General features: G+C 36.2%; 2 pseudogenes; both read left to right on the top strand.

Annotated features, from left to right (window-relative positions):
- Positions 1-5217: 5217 nt before the first annotated feature.
- On the top strand, positions 5218-6145 carry LOC133065392 (olfactory receptor 4P4-like; annotated as a pseudogene).
- Positions 6146-16769: 10624 nt separating this feature from the next.
- On the top strand, positions 16770-17698 carry LOC133065285 (olfactory receptor 4P4-like; annotated as a pseudogene).
- The last annotated feature ends 3804 nt before the right edge of the window (positions 17699-21502 follow it).

Genomic DNA, 21502 nt, shown 5'->3' with positions numbered 1-21502 from the left:
TTTCTTCCTAATCTTCAGAAAGCTGGAAGAGCAGAGTAGTCAGATTTCCCTGAAGTACTTTGCCTATAGCCTTTTTAGGACCCCTGGGAAAATATGCCTGAATCAAGATAAAGTATGGAAACTCCTCCTCCCAGTGGAAGCAAGGACATTGCCAAGGACAGTGACTCAGCAACATTTGACTTGGATCTGTTTAGAAGATGCCTTTGGGGATATAGTCATTTAGAGCTCTCAAGGACCTGTTAATTTATGGTTGGTAGTTTCATTTATATTCTGTTCTTTTGAATCAAATTTTCTTCAGGCATAAGCATGCAATGAATAGGGCCTGAATACCTGTGTTAGCTTTTGAAGGGATTTAAGCATAGTTTTTACTTATTTTTAGTGAATTAGTATTGAGATATTCAGTTGGCATTTGAACTTCCTAGCTTGCTTTCCCGGGGGCATAAAGATGTACACAGTAGTTCTAACAGTCCACTTCCCTTACAAGCCTGTAGAGTTTTTGAGATGTATTGAAATTTCCAAAATATTTGCAGAAAATTAGTCTGGATGTATCTGAATTATTAGTTTATAATTTATTTATAAAATGTAATTTATCACATTTTATTTCAGATTTTGATCCTAGGGATGGATTGGCAAAGTAGGCATCTAGGATAACATTCTTGATCAAACTAAAACTAACCTGATAGCCACTTAGATATGGCAGTGTATTACTTATAGCGCCTGGATTTTGGAAATTGTCAAAGTGTTAGTCATTCAGTATTGCCCAACTCTTTGTGAACTCAAGGACTATAGCCTGTCAGACTCTTCTGTCCATTGAATTCTCCAGGCAAGAATACTGAAGTGAGTTGTCAATCCTTTCTCCAGGGTATCTTTTTGACCTAGGGATCAAACCCGGGTATCCCACATTGCAAGTGGATTCTTTACTGCCTGAGCCCCATCAAACATGTGCTAGGCTAATTATATCTTCTTTATATTTATTCTATATAATTTTATTCTAAAGCCTATAACTTCTTTTGCAGTATATGATAATTTGTTTACTATAAAATGGTTTATCATGCCTTAGTTTTAATGGTGCATTACATGTAAGCAAAGTTCTTACTAAAATAATACAAAGTTAAAACATTTTCTAATAATTGGCAGTGAATTTCATTGTGCCCTATTTTTATGTTTATATGCATTCCTTCATATTACCATTAAGACATATAGTAGATTATTTTTCAATATCTACCGTCATGAAGAATTTCTTGTATTTCAAAATCTGGCATCTCACAGTAGACTAATCTGATCTAAATCAACTAAGGTAAGTTTATACCATGCTACATTCTGATACATTAAAGAATAATTTGAGTATGCAGTGGAAGTTTTAAGTATAAGAACTTCTTACCCTTATGCTAATAACTTAACAGAAAGTGCAGTCAGAATTTTTATTCAGTACTACCTAAGAGTAAAGTAAATTTATGACAATATTTTTATAGTGCAAGATATCAGGTTAGTGAGTAGGATTAAATATTCCTTATGAGAAACAATCTTATTAAGCTAGCTTAAGTGTTTTTACTAACATAGAGTTAAAATTAAAGTTTACCTGATCATAGTAATCACATGCATATTGTGAATTTCTTCATTTTTGTCTTTATTTTTCCATTCAACTTTGTGTAAATGTACACGACAATTCTGTGTTTTGAAACCAATCACTCAAAGAGGAAAGACTGTAAAAGAAAAGTATGTTTCAAATATCACACTGTCACTGGTTTATTTCAAATCACCTCATGCACTCCTCAGTAGAAATCTGAATTCTGGCATGATGTCGTAGATATAAGAGGAATAAGGTGAGGTTTAGAAAGAGTAAGCAGTTAGCTCAAGGGTGACACTGGTCAGTTTTTGTGTTTGCTTGTTTATAGCCACTCAGCATCACTACCTCTTTCTGTGTCACCGCTGTTTTGTGTATTCAGAGATTGCCGAATACTCTTTATTTCATCCATTTTGACTAATTTCTACTTGGGAGCTTTCCTTAATATCTCTGTGATCAGAACAGTTTATATGACAATAATTCTCCTCTTCTGAGCTTTCCCTTTCCCTTTTCCCCTCCATTAATAGTAAGATCAGATCAGTTAGTTAGTTAATCCAATCACTCAGTTGTGTCCGACTCTTTGTGACCCTAAGAACCACAGCACACCAGGCCTCCCTGTCCATCACCAACTCCCAAAGCTTACTCAAACTCATGTCCATCGAGTCAGTGATGCCATCCAGCCATCTCATCCTCTGTTGTCCTCTTCTCCCCCTGCCTTCAATCTTTCCCAGCATCAGGGTCTTTCCAAGGAGCCAGTTCTTCACATCAGATGGCCAAAGTATTGGAATCTCAGTTTCAGTATCAGTCCTTCCAATGAATATTCAGGACTGATCTCCTTTAGGATGGACTGGTTGGATCTCCTTGCAGTCCAAGGGACTCTCAAGAGTCTTCTCCAACACCACAGTTGAGAAGCATCAATTCTTAGGTGTTCAGCCTTCTTTATGGGTCAACTCTCACACTCATATATGACAACTGGAAAAACTTCCAGTAGTCTAATAACTCATCATCATGCATGTTTTCTTCTACTCAGATGAGAATTCAAAAGAGTGCTTTCACGGTTTTCCTGCATTTCTCTCAGCTCTCAACATGACATGAAGCCCCAGATGAGGGAGAATCAGGAGCTTTGTCTTGAACATTCACAGCAGTTGTTCATTGAGGGATGGCTGCCCCTTAGCTACCTTTGTTCTCTTATTTGTTCCTTATGTAATCATATTATTTTCCAACACTGAGAAGTTAGTTAGATTCTGTTATTTTTTTTTTAAGTATGAGAGTTGATTTTTATTTATGTTTTTTTATTTGGCCACATCAGGTCTTATTTGTGTTAGTGTAAACTTTGCTGCAGCATGCAGGACCTTTTCATTGAGGCACACAAGTATCTCTCGCTGTGGTGTGCAGGTTCAGTAGCAGCTGTGGGAAGCCTTAGTTGCTATGCAGCATTAGGTATCTTAGTTCTCTGACCAAGGATTGAACCCACATCCTCTGCATTGGAAGACAGATGCTCAACCACTGGACCACTAGGGAAGTCCCCAAATTCTCTTGACCTGAGACACTTCTATTTAAAATCAGAGATTAGTTAAGTGAATTCTATCTTTAAAACTGTTCAAAGTCTACTTATATAATACTTATTTTTAAGTAAAGAGTTTTAGCTAAATAAATGTATCTGGAAATCAAAATTATTTCAACTCATCAGTTAAGTAACAATAAGTTGAAGATAGGTAGAATCCTATCCCACATAAAATTTTTCAGTTTTCATTAGTTAAGTTTAACTGGAAAACATTCTGTGGTTGATAATTATCCTTAAAGTAAGTACAAACTGAAAATGTCTCCTTTGAAAATTTAGACTTTTTTTATTTTTTTTTTTATGTATGTTTACTTTTAATGTATCTGTGTCTAATTTTAAAGTGCATTTTTCATTGAGAGTACATGGTTGTGTTTTATCTATATTGAGAATCTCTGCCTTTAATTGTACTATTTAGAATAAAATTTAATATTAGTATAGATATGGTTGAGTTTAAGTATATCATCTAACTATTTATATTCTATTTGTTTCTGTTGTTTTAATACCTTTTTTTTTCTTTTTTTTTTTTATTTATTTGGTTTTTTTTTTTTTTCCCAGTGGGTTTTGTCATACATTGATATGAATCAGCCATGGATTTTAAAATAAAAATTTATTTATTTTAATTGGAGGCTAATTACTTTACAATATTGTAGTGGTAGACTTTTGAATAGTTTAAAATAGAGTTGATGTTCCATAGTACAGATCATATTTTAAATGTCTACCTGTTAATTCTATGGCATGTATAAGAGTTTCCAAGACTATAAAACACATAGGTATTGATTTTGACAGTTACTAGAATTGATAGTTTCAATATATCCTTGCTATGAAAGAATTCTTTATAGACATCTGGGGCACAGATTTGTTTATAACATCAGATGCAGACTAAGGTAGGTGTACTAGCTTTTGCAAACCTACTTAGGACAGCGGATTCATCATCAATGGGTGAGACACTCATGGTGCATTGTCTCTAGCCTTCATTTTGCTCACCCACTCCAGTACTCTTGCCTGGAAAATCCCATGGATGGAGCAGCCTGGTAGGCTACAGTTCATGGGGTTGCAAATAGTTGGACATGACTGAGAGACTTCATTTCTTCTTCAATGTCTTTTACATTACGTGTTAGTTACATAACATGTATAACTATTGATTAATTAATTTATTAATATCATTGCCTCAAATACCACCACGTGTATCTGACCACAAAATTTGTCTAAAGTTGTCTTCTGTATTATCTCTTTTGATTTACACCAGTTCTTTAGATTGTAAGTAAAACATATGCAATTTCTAGCAAAAGTCATGGCATATGCTAAATTAAAAAAATATGTGGGCAGTGTATTTCATCCATGCCTTAATGACTGCCATCACTAACTTCAATGACTGTAATTATTTTTTAATTGTCTTTCACTTGAATTATAAATAGAATAAATGGATTTCCTATTTTTTCACAATTTCCATCATTAAATGCATTCTTTCTTTTGCTGAGTAGCTCTCAAACATTCTTTACTTTCTAGTATTATAGCAATCACTCTGGTTTAGCATGATTCCTTGGCAACATTTTCACATATAAGCCATAAAGAGCACACTCTGTAAGAATTTTCCAGTTTAGGTTGGGATGCTTATTTGCATTTCCTGATGATTCACTCCCAGATAATTCAGAGAATTTGGACAAATATATTAGAAAAGGGAAGGTCAATTTTATGTATTTGAGATATATATATATTTAAAATATGTGGAAAAGCATGTTTTTACTTTGGTCAATTAAAAATCTTTGTTAGCTAGATAATATAATTGACAGTCAAATATGTTTTGATTTTCAAAATATTATTTAAATGTTTAAAATCATTACTGAAAAATAAAATTCAGTAAAATAATTATTACAAAAGTGTTCCACAGTAGATTTATAAAATAAAAAGCAATTAAAAAATAAAGCAGCTTAATTCAATAAGTTGAGAATATTATATTCGTGTCAAACTAGTTTTTAGTAAAGTTTATAATTTTGTGTTCATATTGTTAATTTTCACCAAATTTATGTTTGTTTGTTTGTTTGTTTTCAGATACTTAATTCATTTGTATATAATATATACCAAGCTCAGATATATGGAACACCAGAGAGACGTCTCAGGATTCATCCTTTTGGGACTTTCTCATGACCAGAACATGCAAACATTTTGCTCTGTGCTCCTTTCATTCTGCTCTGTGACCCTGTTGGTAGGGAGTCTCTGACCCTTGTGTCCATTCCGGGCAGTCCTCTTCTTAACCAACCAGTGCACTGTTTCCTCGGTCACTTATCGTTCATAGACAGCTGCTGTACCTCTAGTGTTACACCCAAACTAACTGGTGATCTGCTAGGGGGAAAACAAACATTTCTCACGATAACTGCACGCTCCAGATTTTATGATGCGTTTTTGGCAGCATTGAGTCTTCGTTCTTCCTGCCATGGCCTTTGGTCGCTACACTGCCATTTGTAAACCTCTCCACTATGTGATTGTCACGAACAGAGCAAGATGCACTCTTCTAGTCTTGGCCACTTGGGCTGGTGGGGCTGTCCCTTCTTTTCCTCAATTATCTATGATAATCCAGTTGCCTTTTTGTGGTTCTAATGAAACTGGTCACTGTTTTTGTGATCTTCCCTATGCTTAAAATTGCTTGTGCTGATCCCTCCATCACTGGTGTCCTTCTGGTTGCCAACTCAGGAACGGTTTCCTTAGTTACTTTTGCTGTCTTATTTGTTTCTTATGTCATCATACTATTCACTTTAAGAAGTCACTCAGCGGAGGGAAGACACAAAGCCCTCTCCACCTGTGCGTCTCATATCACAGTAGTCCTCTTACTTTTTGGACCTTCGATCTTTGGTTACCTTAGACCTCCTACTACTTACCCTGAGGACATGGTACTTGCACTATTTCACACTGTCATCGCCCCTGTGTTCAATCCTTTAATCTATACACTGAGAAATACTGAGATGAAAAATGCCATGAGGAAAGTTTGGTGTCAAAGGTTATCTTCAAAGAAAGCACACGATTAGTGTGTGAAGAAGCTTGTATGTAAGCAATTTTATAAAAGAAAAGAGACTGATGTAAATTAAAAAAAAAAAGACTATCTCATAGATTTTATATTCTATCATCATGTGAATGGAATTATTGAGAACAGAAGTTTAGAAACTTAAAATCAAAACCACTACTAATTTGTGCATACCAAAATAGCTGGAAGGTTGATCAGTTTTTTGGAGTATTATGGTGAGGTAGACATGGTTACCTGCAAGGAAATAAAAACAAAAAAACTGGTTCAAAACAAATAAGACAATTCTATATTGACCTTTGAATATTAAGATAAAAATATTTTAAATTATAATTGCTTTAAAAACTCTGGGCTTATGGGCCAGACCATATGGTGGCTCATATTATATGGCAGTAGAAAAGCTAAAATATGAGATAAAATGATATCCTTAGATTTGTGAAAGAATATTCACATGCATATTTTAGTAGCATTCAGAAATCAGTAATTAACAAAAGATCAGTATAACAGACTCTTTTAACTCGCTTCCAGATGGTCACCTGACTTCACATTAAAAAATAGTAAAAACTAGTAAAGACAAACTAAGAATCAATAATTTAGGAAGATTAAAACCACAATCAATGTTTTCCACCTATAGATCAGAATATAAAGCATTTCTCATAAAACTTACAGAAGTGATTAATAATAAAATGTAGGTGTTAACCCTTAACTGCCTAAAGTGATAATTGGCTCATGATTGGGTTGGTACTCAAAGATCTGTCATGCAACAATGAGGGGGAAAAAAGCTAGCAAAAGACAAATAATATGCGAGTAAAGTCAAAGAAAGAAACAAGTGAGTGAATTTTTGTAGCACATGGATATTAATAGCAACTTTATTGTTAATTGTCAAATCTTGTAGATAACTAGGATGTCCTTCTGTAGGTGGATAGATAAAATGTGGTACTTCCAGACAATGGAATACTATTCAACACTACAAGAAACTTAAATTCATTCACTTCAGTTCAGTTGCTCAGTTGTGTCTGACTCTTTGTGACCCCATGAACCGCAGCACACCAGGCCTTCCTGTCTATCACCAACTTCCAGAGTTTACCCAAACTCATGTCCATTGAGTCAGTGATGCCATCTAACCATCTCATCCTCTGCCCTCTGCCTTTTCCTGCCCTCAATATCTCCCAGCATCAGGGTCTTTTCAAATGAGTCAGCTCTTCATATCAGGTGGCCAAAGTATTGGAGTTTCAGCTTCAACATCAGTCCTTGCAATGAACACCCAGGACTGATCTCCTTCAGGATGGACTGGTTGGATCTCCTTGCAGTTTAAGGGACTCTCAAGAGTCTTCTCCAACACCACAGTTCAAAAGCATCAATTCTTCAGCACTCAGCTTTCTTTATAGTCCAGCTGTCACACCCATACATGACTACTGGAAAAACCATAAACTTGACTAGATGGACCTTTGTCGGCAAAACAATGTCTCTGTTTTTTAATATGCTGTCTAGGTTGGTCATAACTTTCCCTCCAAGGAGTAAGCATCTTTTAATTTCATGGCTGCAGCCACCATCTGCATTGATATTGGAGCCCAAGAAAATAAAGTCTGTCACTGTTTCCATTGTTTCCCAATCTATTTCCCATGAAGTGATGGGACCAGATGCCATGATCTTCATTTTTTGCCAACTTTTTCACTCTCCTCTTTCACCTTCATCAGGAGATTCTTTAGTTCCTCTTTGCTTTCTGCCATAAGGGTGGTGTCATCTGCATATCTGAGGTTACTGATATTTCTCCCAGCAATCTTGATTCCAGCTTGTGCTTCATCCAGGCCAGCATTTTCCATGATATACTTTGTGTCTAAGCTAATGTCATGATGTATGTCAAAACCCATAAACTGTATAAAACCTAAAGTGAATCCTAATGTAAACTATGAATTTTGTGTGATGAAGTTGTGTCAATGTGGATTCCTTTGAATGTAAAAAATACACCCGTCTTGTGGGAGAGGCTGTTCTTGTGTGAGGATAAGGGTATATGGTTTTGCCATGAAACTAAAACTGCTTTACAAAGTAAAATTCATTAGTTAAAAATATACATTTGGTCAAAATAGATACATCAGCTTATCTTGAAACCAGAATATAGCAAGAATTCTGAGAAAGATTTTATAGAGAAACCAGAAGAGAATTTTATGAAAGTCCTTTCAGCATGCTTCAGTTCAGTTCAGTTCAGTCGCTCAGTCGTGTATGACTCTGCGACCCCATGAACCGCAGCACACCAGGCCTCCCTGTCCATCACCAAGTCCCGGAGTTCACCCAAACTCATGTCCATCGAGCTGGAGATGCCATCCAACCATCTCATCCTCTGTCATCCCCTTCTCCTCCTGCTCCCAATCCCTCCCAGCATGAGGATCTTTTCCAATGAGTCAACTCTTCCAATGAGGTGGCCAAAGTATTGGAGTTTCAGCTTCAGCATCAGTCCTTCCAATGAACACCCAGGACTGATCTCCTTCAGGATGGACTGGTTGAATCTCCTTGCAGTCCAAGGGACTCTCAAGAGTCTTCTCCAACACCACAGTTCAAAAGCATCAATTTTTTGGTGCTCAACTTTCTTCACAGTCCAACTCTCACATCCATATATGACCACTGGAAAAACCATAGCCTTGACTAGAAGGACCTTTGTTGGCAAAGTAATATCTCTGCTTTTTAATATGCTATCTAGGTTGGTCATAACTTTCCTTCCAAGGAGTAAGGGTCTTTTAATTTCATGGCTGCACTCACAATCTGCAGTGATTTGGGAGCCCATAAAATAAAATAACACATACTAATTGAAATATAATTAAGAAGTCATACATACTAATTGAAAAAAAAATATATTCCCTTCATTGAGTCCCTTGCACAGCAAGGAGATCAAACCAGTCAATTATAAATGAAATCAACCCTGAATATTCATTGGAAGGACTGATGCTGAAGCACTGATACTTTGGCTATGTGATTTGAAGAGCCAACTCATTGGAAAAGACCCTAATACTGGGAAAGATTAAAGGCAGGAGTAGAAGTGGATGATAGAGGATAAGGTGGTTGGATGGCATCACTGACTCAATGGACATGAATTTGAGCAAACTCTGGGAGACAGTGAAGGACAGGAAAGCCTGGTGTGCTGAATTTCACAGGGTTGCAAATAGTTGGACACGACTTAGCAACTGAACAACAACAACAGCAATGTTCAATAGCAGCATTATTATAATTGCCAGGGAAGTAAGCTAAGTGCCCATTACCAGATGAATTGATACAGAAGACATGGTGCGTGCACGCACACACACACACACACACACACACACACACACACACAGAGGAATACCACTCAGTCAAAAAAAGAATGATGCATATTACCACTTTCAGGAACATGGATTGACTTGGAGAGCATTATGCTAAGTGAAATAAATCAGACAGAGAAAGATAAATACTCTATGATATCTCCTAAATGTGAAATCTAAAAGCTATGACAAATTACTGAATATAGCATAAAGGAAGTAGACTCACAGATATAGAGAAAAAACTAATAGTTACCATTGGGGGGGATGGCAAAATAGGGGTGGGGGAATGGAATGTGTAAACTTTTGGATGCAAGATAGGTTAAAGGATGTATTGTAAAACACGGAAAATATACCCATGACTTTGTAAATGAAAGTAACCTTTAAAATTGTGTAAAAATTAAAAATTGCAAGAGTCACAATCATTCTAAAGATGCTATATAAGGAAATATGCATGTGTGTGCCTAGTTGCTTAACTCTTTGCGACCCTACAGACTATAGCCCAACAGGCTCCTCTGTCCATGGGATTCTCCAGGCAAGAATAGTGGAATGGGTTTCCATGCCATCCTCCAGGGGACTTACCAACTCAGGGATCACCTTGTGTCTCTTACATCTCCTGCACTGACAAGTGGGTCGTTTATCACTGACAGCACTTGGGAAGCCCACAAGGAGTTATAAAGGATGGAAAAAATGATAACAAAGGTAAAATTAAGTATTATTTTTAGAGCAGAGAGGAACTGCACAAGTTACCATCCCAAGAATTTCTAATAAAGAATCAAATTATCTCCAGATTTGGGAATTCCCTGGTGGCTCACTGGTAGAGAATCCGCCTGCCAAAGCAGGAAACGCAGATTCAGTCTCTGGGTTGGTTGGGAAGAATCCCTAGAGAAGGAAAGAGCAACCCACTCCAGTAATCTTACCTAGGAAATTTCATGGACAGAGGAGCCTGGTGGGCTACAGTCCATGGGGTTACAGAGTCCAACATGACTTAGAGATTAAACAACTGGCAAAACTGGCAGTCCAGTGGTTAATACTCGGCATTTTCACTGTTGGGTCCCTGGGTTCAATCACTGGTCAGAGAACAAAGATTCCTGAAAAAGTGGCAGTGTGGACAGCAACAACGACCAGAGAAAAATAAACTATCTCAAAACCAAGAATGTTAAGGAAAGTGTTATTGATGTTATTACTGTATGTTTAAATTTTCAGTGTTTTGTATGCTTTGCTGTCCTGGGTCTTCCAGCTGCACCCTGGCTTTCTCCAGTTGCAGTAAGTACAGCCGCTCTTTGCTGGGGGCACAGGCTTCTGATTGTGGTCGCTTCTCTGGCTGCATAGCCCTGGCTCTGGAGCTTGTGGGCTCAGTAGTCATAGAACAGGGACTTTGGTTGCTCTGCGGCATGTGAAATCTTCCTAGACCAAGGACTGAACCCAGGTACCCTGCCTTGGCAGGCAGATTCCTATCCACTGTATCACTAGGAAAATTGTGTTGTTATTTTTTTTTAAATCGCCAAATTTAATTTTAGTCATGTTCTATGATGTTTACTTAGCTGAACAGAACCAAACAAAACTGTCAGTAAAAGTGAAATAGAAGTTGAGTTAATTAATAGATTCATTTCAAAGGACTATCAGTTCAGTTCAGTTCACACCCTCAGTCATGTCAGACTCTTTGCGACCTCATGGACGCAAAGCCCAGCATGCCAGGCCTCCTTGTCCATCACCAACTCCCAGAGGTTGCTCAAACTCATGTTCATTGAGTCGGTGATGCCATCCAAACATCTCATCCTTTGTCATCCCCTTCTCCTCCCCCCTTCAATCTTTCCCAGCATCAGGGTCTTTTCACATGAGTCAGTTCTTCGCATCAGGTGGCCAAAGTATGGGAGTTTCAGCTTCAGTACCAGTCCTTCCAATGAATATTCAGGACTGATCTCCTTTAGAATGGACTGGTTGGATCTCCTTGAGGTCTAAGGGACTCTCAAGAGTCTTCAACACCACAGTTCAAAAGCATCAGTTCTTCAGTGCTCAACTTTCTTTATGGTCCAACTCTTACATCCATACATGACTACTGGAAAAACCATAGCTTTGACTAGATGGACCTTTGCTGGCATCTTTAAAAGGTAAATATTTGTTTTCATTATCATATTCCCTTAATAGTATGAATTTCTAGTTATAGAGCATTATTAGTGATCAGAATTCTTATTTCAAACACTATTGACCTAGCACTAAAAACATTTTTTGATACAAATCTAAACACAAATACCTAAATGAGACTTGAGACTTTACCAGAATATTTCACAGAAATTACTTAGTACTTCTTGTACCGGCTGTCAGGAGTAATAGGTTGACAGCATTTTTCAAACTGAAGCATATTGACATATAACTACATAATTTTTAGTTTATATATATATATATATCTCCACATATCCAGGAAGGATTTATCTATGTTATAAATAAATTTGATAACTGCAACTTTGGACCTTTTGCCTCTCTTCACCCATTTTGTCATGCCCCTTCAACCCACCTCTGGCAACCAGCAATCTTTTCTCTGAATCTATGAATTCAGGTTTGCTTGCTTTTCCTTTTTTTAAGATTTCACATATAAGTACGATTATATGGTATTTTTCCTTTTGTATCTGTCTTACTTCATTTATTATAATGCTCTCGAGTTCCATCTGTGTTATTAAAGTGGCAAGATTTGTTTCTTTTGTATATGCATAAACACATATATGCATATATCACATTTTCTTAGGCAGTTTCCGTGTTGTGGTTATTGTGAATAATGCTGCAGTGAAAATGGGAATCATATATCTCTTTGATGTAGCAATTACATTTACATTTTCTTTATATTCCACAATTCAGTCCAGCATACCACGTTTCATTTAGTATTCTTCTCTCTCTACATCATTATTGCTCCTATGTTCAATCTCTTAATCTATATGCTGAGGGATGTAAAGATGAAAAACGCCGTAAGAAGAGCTTAGTGTTAAACATTCTAACCACATCTTAACAACAACAACAACAACAAAGGTGGGAGGAAGGACAGCTAGATGAGATATATGTGGAATCAGAGAACAATAAATTATTTCACAGATTAATTACTCCACTGGTACTGTTTTATAAAGTGACATAAATGAGACTTCTAGATTAAAAATAGCTACTAATCAAACACCAATTCTACTTAAAAAATTGAATTGAAAATGTAGTTAATTTTGTTGAATTTTGAGATGATGTGATCAGGGTTACATGCCTAAAAATCATCTGGGTTATAGTAATTAAGTCACTACTCTATTAAAACAAATACTATAATGAAAAAAGAAAAAAAAAATAAGAGGGAAGTTAGGTTTAGTGCTTTCTGTATTCATCATCAAAGACTATTGTAACTTGTATTTCTTGAGAATCACTTCTTGACATACTTTTCTAAACTCCAGTTTCTTCATCTGTGCAATGGAGCTGATAAGAGTTATCTATCCCTTAGGGTTGATACAAAGACCAATAAGCTAAACCCCATCAATTGGCTCAGACCTTACAGATAGTAAATATTTGCTATTATTAAGGAGGCTCACAGAGCAGGGCAGAAGCAACCGTTAGTTTTGAATATAGACGTGAAAAGAGGAAAAGCTGTTGAAAAATTATGAGAGCAAAATTACACAATGCTTGACTCCACTGTTGACAAATTAGTCTGGTAAGTTTTTTGTAAACCTAGAAAGATATTAAAGAAAGTTCTATATATCTGTAATTTTCTGGAAAAATTCATCTTACCTGGAAGTACATTAAAGAACATTCATTTTGCCCTCTTGGAGACAAAGATGAAAACATTACATGAGGATGGATGAAAATTATTTCTTAACAAAAGGACTGACTACAGATTTCCTCAGATAATAGCAAGGAGAAAAGAAACTCAAATTGCATAAATAGCAGATCTCAGTCATCAAGGGATGCTGAGATGCTGCAGGGTTGCCTCTTTTTGCAGGGCTTTTATAGTCCACTTCTAGAGCTGCTCTGATAACTTAGATCTAAAAGGACAAAGGTGAACATTGGGGTGCACGTGTTCACCTTTGTCCTTTTAGATCTAAGTTATCAGAGCAGCTCTAGAAGTGGACTATAAAAGCCCTGCAAAAAGAGGCAACCCTGCAGCACGAGACAAGTGCTCCGGCCTGGTGCACTGGGAAGACCCGGAGGAATCGGGTGGAGAGGGAGGTGGGAGGGGGGATCGGGATTGGGAATACGTGTAAATCCATGGCTGATTCATATCAATGTATGACAAAACCCACTGGAAAAAAATAATAATAATAATAAAAAAAAATGAAAAAAAAAATAAATAAAAATAAAAAATAAAAAAAAATAAAAGGACAAAGGTGAGTGGATTATTTTGGAACATACACATAATTCTTGTTGCTGTTTAGTCTCTAAGCCATGTCTGAATCTTTGCGACCCCATGGACTGTAGCCTGTTAAGCTCCTCTGTCCATGGGATTTCCAGGCAAGAATACTGGAGTGGGTTGCCATTTCCTTCTCCAGGGGATCTTCCTGACCCAGAGATCAAACCCACATCTTCTGCATTGGCAGGGGGATTCTTTACCACTGAGCCACCTGGGAAACCCAATGTACATAATTAACTCGAACTAAGTAAGCAACCTTTTGGGAAGAAATACATGTACCTTTCGAATATAAAGTTTACGTAAAACTTTACAGAGTTTTGTGCCTAAACCCCTCAGGAATGATGTGGTAATAGAAATGCAGAGTCTGTAAAACTCCATTTGATTAGCTTTGGATAACGGAATACTCTTCTTATCCTCAAGCTTTTTTCTGTGGAATAAACCCCCATCATTTATTTGATTTGATGGTGTTGTAGGGGACAGTAGTTACTAAAATTATGTAAATGTTGTACTATTTATTTACAGATGGGGGAAAATTAGAAAGTGAAACTCAGCAGTGGCATTCAAGTCAGAAACTTGAAAGGAAATCACCTGAGGAGTTAAAGGATGACTATCATTTCAATGAAGACAGGACAGAAACTATACAAGAAGAATAGATTCAAAATAAGTGCAGAGGAAAATATGTGAGTAAATTGTGTCTTTTTCTTCCTTGCCAGGAGCTTCCATAAATATGTGGTATTTCTTGCAATGTATTTTTAATTACTGGGTTAAGAAAATATTAATTAGCTGTTGCTTTTAAAATAGGCTTTACTGTGAATTTTATAGCCTAGGAAATTTTTTGATTAAGGGACCAGGAAATTCAAGGAGGATCTGGGAGTAAACTGAGGGTGGAATAACAGATTCTGGAAAAATAAGATCAAAGTCATAATATAATACTGCAGGATGACTGCATATAAAAAAAGAGGACACATTGTTATAACTCAAGGGAGAAGGTCAGTAAAACATTAAACAATATTCAGCTAATTTTTATTCTGAAAAAGACATAATAGCAGAAAGGGCTATTAGAACAATGAAGCTAATTTCTTCATTTCACAGAGCCAGGAGTTTTCAAGTTCACAGATAATAAGAAGTGGCAATGTTAGGACATGCTCCTAAATATATTTCTCCTGCCTATTATTTTACATGGTTAAGAGTTGAGATGCACTGTTAGTGCTCACACTTGAGAAAATATGAAATTGCTTCCTACAGTAGATGAACTGTATGCTTGTTACATTTTTGAGTGGCTTATTTATGGCAATTCGGAGCTGACTTGGTTTGTGGTTTCTCATAGAAACTTTAGCCCAACTACGTTCTGTGTTTCCATTTACACATTTTTTAAATTTAAGTTTTTGTGACTAGAAGGGAACAATGATTGATTCAGGAGGTATCATAGATTTATCTAGAAGGTTTAAGAAATCTATGCAAACTTCAGAGTTGGGTAAAGTGGGGTTAATGTTAAATCTTTCTTGTTGCTTTGCTTTTTTTTTTTTTGGTTTTCCTTTCTGAAACGTTGTGAAACAGGCAAGGGAGTCAGAAAAGTTAAGCTATAAACCCTAGTTTGTTGAATACTAGATATGTTATTATATACAAATAGCCTCTGAAGATAATTTATTTTTGTGTACATTTATTTTAACACAATCATCTTGCCATGTGTACACTATTTCATGCTTTTTAAAAACTCTTTCTCGCTTGTGATCAAAATCATCCCAGAGTCAATCTGAACTCTAAAGAATATTTTTCTTGGGTTAAAAAAAAAGAAAAAGTTAAATATATCAGCTACCTTGCAAAATTTATGTCTGAATTTAGTGGCTTAATTAAGATATATAAAGAGGGTACCCCCAAAATATAATGAATGATTATATTGTAATCTTTATTTTTAAAGACATTAAAATATGTTAAGTTAATCATAGTAGTCCTATGTCAATGAAGAAAATGAATCAAGGAAGAATGCCAGGTAAGAAATTAAGCATAGCTGTAGCCTTCTGGATAAAAAGATAGCTAACCTTCAAGGAAAATTTTTAGTAAACTCCTAATAAATGCAAATTGATGAATGGACTTTTCTGAGAGTATTCCTAATTTTCCTTTAGATAGAGATTTAAAATTATGTAAATGTTTTAATATATTTTTGTCGTGATAACATATTTGAAGTATATAGTGAATGCTTCAAGCCAGTAGTATATTCAACATTATTATTTTATTCAAATTGAAATGAACAGTCTTTCTACTTACTGGCTAATATACCATGGTCTGATTTGGGGACTGAGCAGAAGCTACTTCTCAATAAATTTTTCTTTAAACAAATTCCTAAATTAGTTTAATTTTAATTTAGCAGAAGCTCTTAAAATTCTGCTATGGGAACAAATTTTATTTCTTTTAAAATTCTATCTCTATTACAATGCAATTGTTCACCATGTAGGTAACAATGTTAACTTAATCAATCATAGGGAGAATTGAACCAGACAATTAAACAGAAATTGATCAAGAAGCCAAGTATGAGGTTGATTACGAAAATATATAGTATGAAAATACAGACACCATGAAGACATCTGAAAATAATTTATCCTAGTTTATTTTCATTATTTCTTATAAGTTTTTGATGGAGCACATTGTTAACCAACCACTGTCATCTTTTCAGAAGCATTCAAAACTCTATTGTGGATTGATAAGACATTCATGTTGACTGACACCAATGCTGATCACAATTCGATGGAAGAATTAGCAGAAATCAGTCAGTATATATTAACACAGATTCTTAGTAAAAAGTATTTTGAGTACCTGATTTTTATTCAGAGACATTTAAATGAGTCCTATTAAACCTATTAATAATTAGTGTCTTTAAAATCATAGGATCATTACTCTTCTCAATAAGCATTTCTAAACATTGGTTCATGAATTATATCATTTCAGGTAATTTATGTGTTCCACCTACACTAACCATGGAAAAATGCAATAATGTCACTGTATTTATTCTTTTGGGACTTTCCAAAAACAAGAACACTGAAATCCTTTGCTTCCTCTTATTCTTATTTTGCTACATTGCTATTTGGATAGGAAATGCGCTCATCATGATTTCTATCACCTGCAGTCAGCTCATTGAGCAGCCCATGTATTTTTTCCTTAATTACCTCTCAGTCTCTGACCTTTGCTACACATCGACAGTGACACCCAAGCTAATAACTGACTTACTGGCAGAAAGGAAGACCATTTCCTACAGGAACTGTATGGCACAGCTCTTTACCGTGCACTTCTTTGGAGGCACTGAGATCTTTATCCTCACAGGGATGGCCTATGACCGCCCCGTGGCCATCTGCAAGCCCCTGCACTACGCCGTCGTCATGAGCAGGCAGAGGTGTAATGCCCTCATCATCGCCTGCTCTACTGGGGGACTTACACACTCTGCCAGCCAGTTCCTTCTCACCGTCTTCTTACCCTTCTGTGGCCCCACTGAGACAGATCACTACTTCTGAGGCGTGTATCCTTTGCTGAAACTGGCCTGCTCGAATACACGCGTGATAGGTTTCTTAGTTATTGCTAATTCGGGCCTAGTTGTTTTGGTGACCTTTGCTGTCTTGATGCTGTCTTCCTTTTTATATTGTTCGGCATCAGGGCATGTTCCGTGGAGAGCCGCAGCAAAGCTCCCTCCACTTGCAGGTCTCATATCACCGTTGTAGTCCTGTTTTTTGCACCTGCGTCATTCATTTACATCAGACCAGCCACAACTTTCCCAGAAGATAAAATGTTTGCTCTTTTTCACACTATCATTGCCCCGATGTTCAACCCTCTGATCTACACGCTGAGAAACACGGAGATGAAGAATGCCTTGAGGAAAGTTTGGTATCGTCATGTACTTCTGGAAAGAAAGTAACTTTTCTGAAGCTTTTCTGCGTTTCATGACAAGGTTCCGTGAGATCGCGGCTGGGAATAAGATCCATTCTCATCACCTCTGCTTGGAGAGATAAGTGAAAAAAAAAAAAAAAAAAAAAGCATATCCTGTCTGTTGTTCTATGTTTCTACACTGGCACCTTACATAATTTTAAGCATTATCCTTATTCTCACCCTCCTTCATCTGTCTTAACAATTAAGACTATGTTTATGCAAAATAGCCAGAGTATGCGCTAAAAACAAAAAGTTGCATCACATATTTAGCATCCTATTGAAAAAAGATAAAATAAATCATGCACTTTTTATGCCTTAAAATGCTGAGAAACTGAATAAGATATTACCTTCTGTTTTCAAACTTTTATTGGACTATACATGAGCGTCACTCACGTGTAGTTCTTGAACGGTCAAAAACTGAGCAACGCCGTGTAATCAGCAGCCAGATTGAGTCAGAAATTAATATACCAAAACTCCACCCCGTACCCCTGTATAATCACAATTTCCCCACAAAATCACCATCTTTATCTTTAAAATCAATTTATATCCTTTTTGTATTCTATAGAAAGATAGCAATAGAGATCATACACTTGTGTCCATTTTTCTATTATTGTGTTTGTAATACTCATTCATCAAGCATCAACTTCTCTGATGGCTTTCATTGATCTACAGCATCTCATTGCATGAATATGTGACCATTAATTTATCCATTCTTTTGGTGCTAGGCATTTGGGTCATTTCTTGCTTAGAGCTATTGAGAGTAGCACTGCTTTAAACACGTTGGAATGTATTTTGGTGTATATATGTCTTCTGTTGTTTCTTTTCAATATGTTTTACATGGTAAATTTTAATACTTAAAATTTTAAGATAGTGGTGCACCCTTGTATTAGTAATCTTTGCTAATATGTTACTGACATAAACTAAAATATATTAAATTTTAAAATGTCACTAGAAAGACATTAGGGTGGATGAAATAAAAGGTTTAGAAATATGTGAAACTTCTGACACTTTTAGAATTCATCACTGGGGTCTGGGGTATATTAATCAATGCAAATCAAACTGTCAATCACAGATACAAAGGATAAGACTGTTAGAAAGAAAGCTTGGACAATGGAGCTTAGGAAAAATTTGCAGAATAGAATGTCAGGTAATGTTTACAAGATTAACGTTTAGGTAATCATCACTGGGAAATATTACAAATAAGATATTTACTAGAGGATATGGAGTTGCTTATCATAAGTAAAGCTGGAAAATTATTTATTTAGATTCTGAGTAAAAAGAAAAAATGTATTTCAGTGACCTCTAAATAGGGGCAGTGGTTTCAGGTAAAGTAGGTATATGCAGATGATGCCACCCTTAAAGCAGAAAGCAAAGAGGAATTAAAAAGCCTCTTGATAAAGGTGGAGAAGGAGAGTGAAAAAGTTGGCTTAAAACTCAACACACAAAAAACAAAGATCATGGCATCCAGTCTCATCACTTCATGGCAAATAAATGAGGAAACAATGGAAATTGTGACAGACTTTATTTTCTTGGGCTCCAAAATCACTGTGAATGGCTACTACAGCCATGAAATTAAAAGACACTTGCTCCCTGAAAGAAAAGCAATGACAAATCTACACTGTTTTAAAAAGCAGAGACATTACTTTGCCAAGAAAGGTCTGTATGTTCAAAGCGTTGGTTTTCCAGTAGTCATGTACAGGTGTGAGAACTGGACAGTAAAAAAGGCTGAGAGCCAAAGATTGATGCCTTCAAACTGGTGTTGGAGAACATGAGAGATCCTTGGACTGCAAGGGGTCAAACCAGTCAATCCTAAAGGAAAGCAATCTTGAACATCCATTGGAAGGACTGATGCTGAAGCTGAAGCGCCAATACTTTGGCCGCCTGCTGCAGAGAGCCAGCTCACGGGAAAAGACCCTGATGCTGGGAAAGATTGAAGGCGGGAGGAGAAGGGGACAACAGAGGATGAGATGACTGTATGGCATCATGGACTCAAGGGACAGAGTTTGAGCAAGCCCCAGGAGTTAGTGAAGGACAGGGAAGCAGTCCATGGGGCCGCAAAGAGCTGGACATGATTGAGCAACTGAACAACAACAAGTGTGAATGCTGGTTTGCAATGCACACAAACACAAAATATAAACAATTACAACTTTCCAGGAACTTCTATTATAGCACAAATGAGATATACATTCTTGAATTCAAAATCAAACTAAGAGAGAAAATATTTAAATTTTTCCAAAAGGTGATGACCACATTAAAAAAATAGCCTTAAATATAGGGAAAAATTATATTGAAAATAGATACTGCAGAGTATGTCACACAATGACTTCCTTTATTGAGGTCATTGGACAAAAATATAATGTAAAAATATTTATTATTATAAAAATAATAATTTTCAAAGCATGATATATGAATCTCAAAATTGTTTAAAAAATTAAATAAAAAATAGTATTTTAATTTGAAATTTGATGGATAAAACAAAAAAGAAAGAAAGAAACAGTAAATATCTTAAGAAATTTATCTTAAGAAAGAAACAGTAAATAGAATTGCAGTTATTAACAAATTACCAGAACACAGAATTAGACAAAAAGATAGAGAATATCAAAAAGATATTAATATTCATTATCAATGAAGTAAAACAAAATTGAAAAACCAATATTTATCAAACTCTAGGGTTTGGATAACAATGAGAAAAAAAATTAAAGTGCCGTTTACTGAAAATTTTCCAGATTGATGATAATTTTGAAAGAATGAAATATTGCCTTTTGCAGCAATGCCAATGGTCCTAGAGAGTATTATGCTTAGTGAAATAAGTCAGACAAAGACAAATACGATATGATATCACTTACATGTGGAATCTAAAAAACAATACAAATGAATCATATACGAAACACAAGCAGACTCACAGAAGTAGAAGTCAAACCCATGATTATCAAAGGGGAACAAAAGGGGAGGAAGGACAGATTAGGAGTATGGAGTTAACAGATACAAACCCCTACATGTAAAACTGAGAAGCGGTAAGGATTCACTATAGCCCAGGCAATTATATCCAATATATTGTAATAACCTGTAATATTGACTCCCAACTGATGATTCACAGTTGTATCTTTTCCCTTTTGCCAAAAGGAATGGAAAAGAAAGTTAATTTGGTTTGGTTATTTTCTCTTCCTTTTCTTTGCAAAACCCAATCTCCCATTTGAGAAATGGAAATAAATATGGAAGTGAATAACCTGGGACTGAGAGGAATAGAGTGCCAGCTGGTCAGTATTTTCAGTAAGTGACTCCTGTATCCATTTGCTTTGTTCCCGACAATTATTCGAACTCTGTATGTTTCGCTTTGATTCTCTTTGTTGTTCCCCTCTCAAGAAGTAGAGATCTCCTCCAAAGAAACCTCACGCTTCCTCAGGGCTACTAAGTCCCCCTCCTGCTTTTCTTTTCTTTTCTTTTTTTCCCATTTATTTTTTTATTAGTTGGAGGCTAATTACTTTACAATATTGTAGTGGTTTTTGTCATACATTGACATGAATCAGCCATGGATTTACATGTATTCTCCATCCCGATCCCCCCTCCCACCTCCCTCTCTACCTGATCCCTCTGGGTCTTCCCGGTGCACCAGGCCCGAGCACTTGTCTCATGCATCCAACCTGGGTTGGTGATCTGTTTCACTATAGATAATATACATGTTTCGATGCTGTCCTCTCGAAACATCCCACCCTCACCTTCTCCCACAGAGTCCATAAGTCTGTTCTGTGCATCTGTGTCTCTTTTTCTGTTTTGCATATAGGGTTATTGTTAC

This window comes from Dama dama, chromosome 1 (genome assembly GCF_033118175.1).
Source record: "Dama dama isolate Ldn47 chromosome 1, ASM3311817v1, whole genome shotgun sequence".
Classification (NCBI taxonomy): domain Eukaryota; kingdom Metazoa; phylum Chordata; class Mammalia; order Artiodactyla; family Cervidae; genus Dama; species Dama dama.
Note: the sequence above shows the minus strand (reverse complement) of the source record. Positions and strands in the feature narration are given on the sequence as shown.